General features: G+C 39.2%; 1 pseudogene; it reads right to left on the reverse strand.

Moving 5' to 3' along the window:
- Positions 1-257: 257 nt before the first annotated feature.
- Positions 258-1,081, reverse strand: LOC136858141 (uncharacterized; annotated as a pseudogene).
- Between the last annotated feature and the right edge of the window lie 6,286 nt (positions 1,082-7,367).

Consider the following 7,367-nt stretch of genomic DNA (forward strand, 5'->3'; position numbering starts at 1 on the left):
AACAAATAGGCAGATCACTAGGAACAAGCGGTAAGTTCACAAATCCTCAACTTTTTCATCGAATTCTTATTATATAATATGTAATGCTTAGTTATATACAAAATCACTTTAAAGGAACAATTACAGACGTTAATTACGTATAAATTAATCACTGCAATAGTTTTGTCTTCATATTTATGTACTGACAACAGACAAAAATTCTTAATATATAAATATAGCACTGTTGTAAATAATTATTTCATGTTCATACAGGAAGACTACAATAAATGGAACATAAGGATATACAAATATGTAACAAGTCTATGACTTATGTGAGTAGATAAATTGGTTGCCCTCCTTCTAGTTGTAGGTTTCCAAGAGCCTCTACTACTGATTCTTTAGGTTCTAGTAAATGCTCGAGCCTCATACCAGAGTTTGTTGAGCGCAAATCATTATGTAAAATTCATACGGCCTTTACAATAGATATAGTTGTTTCCACTTTTATCGGGATTGGCCTAAGAAATATCCTCCACTTTTGAGCTAAAATTCCAAACGCATATTCGACAACACGTCGAGGTCTGCACAGTCGCTTATTATAGATCTCCTTTCTGTGGTCCTGTCTTGACTGTCTGAACGGAAACAGGCGTATTATATTTGGGCGTAGTGGAAATGCTTCGTCGCCTATTAACACACAAGGAGTAAGTTCGTTCTGACCAGGCAAAGACCTAGGTATCTGCAGGAATACTAAGTTTTCCTCCACCTTTCTCCCATAGCCGATGCTTCAAAAATGCCCCCATCACTGTTCTTTCCAGAACCACCTATGTCTATACAAATACATTTGTAATCGTGGTCAACAATAGCCATTAAAACTATCGAATATTTTTTCAAGTGGCTAAAATACATTGAACCAGAATTATTTGGGCACTTTTTGGTAATGTGTTTACCGTTAATTAGTAATTAGGAAACTGCCATGTTTCATTATAACCCGATATTACTTCTTTCCACATTTCTTTTGTAAGTTCAAGCATGTAAATAGGCTGCAAATGTTTCCAAATGGCATCACACATTTCTTAACTATACCACTAACTGTAAAAAATCCCATCGGGAAGATGTGGCCTATTGTGGTATAAGAGTCACCAGTTGCAAGAAACCTGTAACAAAAAATATAAACGAAAACATTTTTCTCGTAGCTGTGTTCTTTTCAGGGAGGTGATGTAAAGTGGAAAAAAACTAATGGAGTGCTATGCTAAACATCTAAGAGCTGAAAAGACGCGTGCAGAGCAAGCAGCGAAAAGTCTGAATAGATATAAAACTTGGCCATGGGCCCAGCAGATGTCATTTTTTTTATCCCGTTTCTACGGTTTGCAAGTTGATAGTCAATCGCTGATTGTGTCCATAATTCCAAAGTAGATGAACCTGAATTTATTAAGACTGAAGATTAAGGCACTCAACAGGCTGAAGTTATATCACCACATCTTCAACTTGCACTGGAAGTTTTTTCCAGACCAGCATATCCTCCATCCTCCCGTATTCGAAAAATTATGGTGGAGAAATATTTCCCCAGCCTTCTTCTTCAGTAGGACAAATATTGCACTATTTACAAAATAGACTGGTGGAAAAGTCAGCGTATGATGATTTTGATTTACTCTATATGGGATATGCCAAAACCATTAAAAATCTCTCACTGCAACGGAGGCAGTAGTGAAATTTAAAAATGCCCTAATGCACGGGGAATTGGCTCAACAACTGGAAGATGGTACTGGGACAAAATGTCACTGAAGTACATCCACCCCAGGTTCTTCAAGATCAGAAGGTTCCTCACAGTATACCTCAGAAAGTAACCTACCTTTGCAGGGCGTAGATATTGAAAATACCAAAATACCATTACGCCTGCTACCTGGTTTCAGGATATTGGAAAGACATTGCAAATAAGCTTATATTACGTGTGTTGCACAATAAAATAATGTATTTTTTCTTTTCTTTTTTTCTTTTCAAAGTGATATTTCTTATGAAAATTCTCTAACACGTAGGTTTTGGGAGAATTTTTTGATTTTGCACAATTTTTCGAACTGATCACTCCCACCGCATTGTTTGGTGTGAAATAAAACGTAATCGCCACCGCCACGGCGATCGCTCTGGTGTGTGGGAGACTTATATAGTTCCACTTGCTGACGTACCCGTGCTTCGCTACGGAATTCTACCTTGTATACCTACAGAATTCTAGGTTAGGTAGTGTACACGTTGTGAGCAAGATTGTATTAAATTGCATAGCTCTTAACGTTACCCTAGAAACGCGACGGGAAATGCACCAAAAGTATTTTATCATATGAAAACTGGGTTGGGGCATTTTCATTGTAAAGGTAGACCCACTTGCCTACCATCAGTCACAATCAGATTGGGAAGTTTTCATTATAATGTCAGACACTCACAATCCACCTGCCTTCTTTACATCCTCAGAAAGACTGTCTTAGTGGTTTTCTCAACTGAAATGAACATAGGTCATTACAATGACGTCAGTAGGAATGGCGCGATTAAAAGCAATGCTTTCATATGAAATAGTCGATCAAATGAAAAACCACATATTTTCTCACTTTTAACGAACGCTGCCATTATGACAGTCCAAAGTTCCAGAGCTGGAATGACCAAGCGACAGACAGCCGTGATCCGTGAACAGTCTTCGTCCTTTTTGGAGGGGGGGGGGAAGTCGAATAGTGGAGAATCCCACGGCAAAAACAATGTCTTTTTACTAATCTGTTTCCTAGGAGTACCCGATGAGTCGGAAAATCTCAATTCAATACACTGGCGGCGGAAAAATCTATCTTACTTGGAGGCAAATTTTTCCTCCAAGCTAGAGCAGAAACCCCCTCTTCACTCTAATTTGGAATAAAATGAATGTAAAATTTAATAAAAGTGAAGAGGAAGAAGCTTTTCTTAAGAAACGGCTCTTTTCTGGGTTGAATTTTGAGTTATTTACTGAATTGTGGTGCTATAATTTGGAATAGGCCTAAATTGTAATTGTAGACCACGTCATATTACTACTACTGTTGCTGCTGCTACTGTTGCTGCTGCTGCTGCTGCTGCTCCTGCTGCTACTCTACTAAGTGAGCCTCTGCATTAGGTGGGCAAACTGCTCATTCGAAACAGCGCGTCAGAGTAAGGATCGAATAGCTGGAATGCTATGATGAACCAGTATGTTACGTACCAGCAGTATCAGAAAATGTATGAACCAGAGGAATGGCATGCTAAAGAAGAAAGTTTTCTAACTCCCCAGCCATTTCCCGCCAATATTCAGTCAGGCTGTTATACTTGGTACACACCTGTAATCCCATCTATCGGAGTTGAGTGGAAGTATAAGAGACAAAGAATATCACAAAAAACAATGGTCAATATAATGTTATTGTTGCTCAATGTTATGCGCTTTCGATATTGTAAGCCTTCACATTTAGTTTTCTTCCGACTCTGAAATACCGTACACTCTTATCATAGTAGGTAAATTTACTGTAAAACCGAATAAAACACAAATAATCGGAAATTATATTCTCTAACTTTTGTTATGTAGTAATTTTCGATTAGACCAATAACATAGGTATTTAAAAGTTAAATTTTAGGCGCCTTCCCCCAAACTACAATTTCATACAGGGTGAATAAAATTGTTTATAGCCTAGACTGTAGTTTATTATTCCCCGATTCTATAGGCCTATTCTTCTTCTTCTTCGTTTTGCCTCATGACTGAGGCGTCGTGACTATCATAATATTCAGCCCTCTAGCCGATGAACCATACTCCGCCATTCTTTCCTATCTAAAGCTTTCAATGTGGTTGCTCTTAGAGAACACTGTAGGGAACTGTTCACCATATCAATCCATCGCGTTGGCACTCGTCGTCATTGTCTGGTTCCCTGGACTTTGCCCTCAACAATCAGCTTTTGAAGACTACCATCCCGGCGCATTATATGTCCAAAGTAGCGTACAATCCGCTGAGAGACCTTACACGATAGACGAACTTTCATCTGAAGTTGGTTCAGGATTGATGTGTTCGTGCGATGAGCTGTCCAAGGAATCCTTAACATTTTCCTCCAGCACCACATTTCAAAGCTTTCTATCCGTTCACGATCACGTTTGAGGATGGTCCACGTCTCTGCGCCATACAAGACGACTGAGAGGACTAGAGATTCAACGAGCTTCTTTTTTGTCTTAACGGTGATGTTATCTTTCCAGATCTTCCGCAGACGGATCATTGCTACCTTTGCTATTTCAATTCTTCGTTTTATTTCATCTTTGGAACCACCATAATTGGATAGTAAGGAGCCTAGATATACTGCAACCGTTAGGGCTTTAAAAAAATGCAACCGTGCCCTGGGCATTAGTCGTCGCACCAAATAGATTAAAGAATGCTGCTCTTAAGGCCGGTCTCCACTGTTTAACATTTAACACCAACATGTTTAATTTAACATGCTACAGTTGACATGTATATTGTGATTGTGTCTTCCAATTGACTTTGCATGTTAACTCAGAATGTTGAGTTAACACTTTTAACATGTTGGCGTGTTTTCCGCTCCAAGTGGAAAACATGTCAAGTCAATTCGTTGTTCGTGCGTTGTCGGCACAGCTTCGGCAACTTCCATGATGTTTCCATGCCAACACATAACCTAAACGATGCAAACGACGTGCTCCTCATGAAGCAGGATTATAATTACAACACTCCGCAATACTCGTTCTCTTTGTTATAAGCTACAAATGCAGTACACGCACATGTGTCTTTCTCTCTGCACTATACTAAAATGTCAGAAATGGGGTAGAGCAAGGAGATTACTCTGGACTTAATTAGAGATATAATAGAAAGGCGTTATTTGTGGGATGTCTCACCAGAGGAATACAGATATAAAGCGAAGAAAGCCGACAGTTTCCAGGAACTCGAAAATATCTATAATTGTTCCCGCGAGTAAATCGAAAAAAAAAAACTAGCGTCCCTCCGCTCCCAGTACAGTCGAGAATTGCAGAAAGTTCAGAAAAGTCGGTAGTCGGGAGCGGACGAAGTTTATACCCTGTACTTCAAAGTGGTTTGCTTTTGAAGCTATGAGCAGAGTGAGGGGAGGAAATGTGCCTAATAAAACTGAATTTCTAAATCATAACAAGAAGCAACAGTGGCAATAACAAAGGCCAATTCCTCTTCATCTGATTCCATTGTCCTTATTTAAAAATACTAGACACCATCTAAATGTATTACCATAAATTGATATGATGAACTACCTGTATATAAACAAAGGATGTCAAGTTTAACATGTTTATTAAGTGTGGACACAATGTTAAATGAAACAGTTTTTGACTTTTAACATTTAACATGCTGATGGTGTCACCAGTTAACATTTAACACTTTTAACATTTAACATGTTGTTGTTAAATGTTAATCAGTGGAGACCGGCCTTTAAACAGTCCAGGGAGACGCGTAATCATGTCAATGTCAAGGTAAATGGAATAGAGGAGGCTGAAACAAACAGTATATGTGAGATAAATGAAGACTGTAATGGGAATTTGAAATCCTCTACTATATCTAATGAGGCGGATCATACCCCGGTTAAGCATACAGAGTGCTAACTACTGCGTTATATGTCACAGGATGTTGCGGAAAACGGCATATATAATTAGCCAGACCTCCTAACATCTCCATGGCATGATGGTGAACGGTCACAATACATACTGATGTACAACTTCACACCCTCCAATCTGTTTGATATGTGGACTGTTGTTGTTCTTACGATCAACAATCATGACTTTGGTTTTCTGTCGATTTAGGCGTAATCCAATTTTTAGGCTTGCTTCCTCTACTCTCTTGATCAGCTCTGTCAACTCCTCTCCAGATGATGCTATCAAGGTGGTGTCATCAGCAAATCTCAAGTTGTTGATCTTGCATCCCCCAATGGAAAACCCTTTGTCCCAGCCATCTAATGCAGTTCTCTTTGCATATTCACCATAGATATTTAAAAGTAACAGTGACAGGATACATCCCTGGCGAACTCCAGCCCTTGTACGAAACTGCTGAGACTGTTTGTTTTGAATCTTCACAGTGGCTGTATTTTCCTTATACAAGGACTTGGGGAGATCAATCAAATGGAGTGGCAAACCCATGTCATCCAAAATTTTCCAAAGATGGTTCCATTTGACAGTATCGAAGGCCTTTTGTTAGTCAATAAAGCACAAATATACCGGAACATTGAATTCTCTAGCCTTTTCTATGATTTGTCTTAGGCTTAAGATATGTTCTCGAGTGCCTTTTCCTTTCATGAATCCAGTCTGGACTTCAGGAAATTGATACTCTAGGAATGCCCGGAGTCTCTTGTGCAGGATATGAAGCATAACTTTACTGGCATGTGAAATCAAAGTAATTAAGCGATAATTTCCACATTTTTTCCTCGATCCTTTCTTGTGGATTGGGACAAAGATTGACTGTACCCATTCCTCGGGCCATCTTCTAGAATTCCGTATTGCTTGGCAGATTTTCAACAGCATTTCAATTCCAGCATCGTCTGTAGCTCTCAAGACTTCTGCACTTATCCCATCAGGTCCACGCGCTTTTCCACTTCTCAGCATTTTTAAAGCCATTTCTACTTCATCTCGGAGGATGTCAGGTTCAGGATCTGACTGCTTGTCTATCTTCACTTGGTCTTGTGCATTACATTGTTCACTGTACAGTTCCTGGCAGTACAATCTCCATGTTTCCAGAACATTCTCTATATCCACAACATCATCACCCTGTGAGTTCTGTATATTCCAGGAATATGGCTTGAATTCTCGAGTGATTATTCTAATTTTGTCAAAAAGATCCTTGCTGTGGTTTTGAATTGCGTGGTCTTCAATCTCAAAACAAATGTTACTAAGGAAATTATTCTTATCTCTTCTACAAGAAGACTGAATCCTCCTATCAAGATCAGACATTTGCTCTCTTTTTTCTTTAGTGTTCATGCCAGATTTTTTAAGGCACCTTCTTTCTTCTACAAGCTGAAGGGTCAAGTCAGAGATCCACTGTTGCCTTCTAGTATTTGGTACTCTAGATTCATTCAAAGAGGACTCTATCCAGTTTTTAGTCACATTCCACAGCCCTTCTGCAGTTGTTACTGGATCCTGTAATATGGAGACTCTTCGCGCCAATGATTCCTTGAATGACGACATGTTAACTACTTTTGGTATCCTGTGTGATCTCTTAACTGGTGTTTGAAGTTTTATTCTTATTTCTGTTCTAAGAAGCTGATGATCACTGCCGCATACTGCACCTGGACAAGTTTTGGTGTCCATTACAGAAGACCTCCATCTTGAACTGATCAAGATGTAGTCAATCTGATTTTTATATTGACCATCAGGCGATGTCCATGTGTACATGTGCCGTATGTGATGCT

The sequence above is a fragment of the Anabrus simplex genome, chromosome 1, assembly GCF_040414725.1.
Source record: "Anabrus simplex isolate iqAnaSimp1 chromosome 1, ASM4041472v1, whole genome shotgun sequence".
NCBI lineage: Eukaryota > Metazoa > Arthropoda > Insecta > Orthoptera > Tettigoniidae > Anabrus > Anabrus simplex.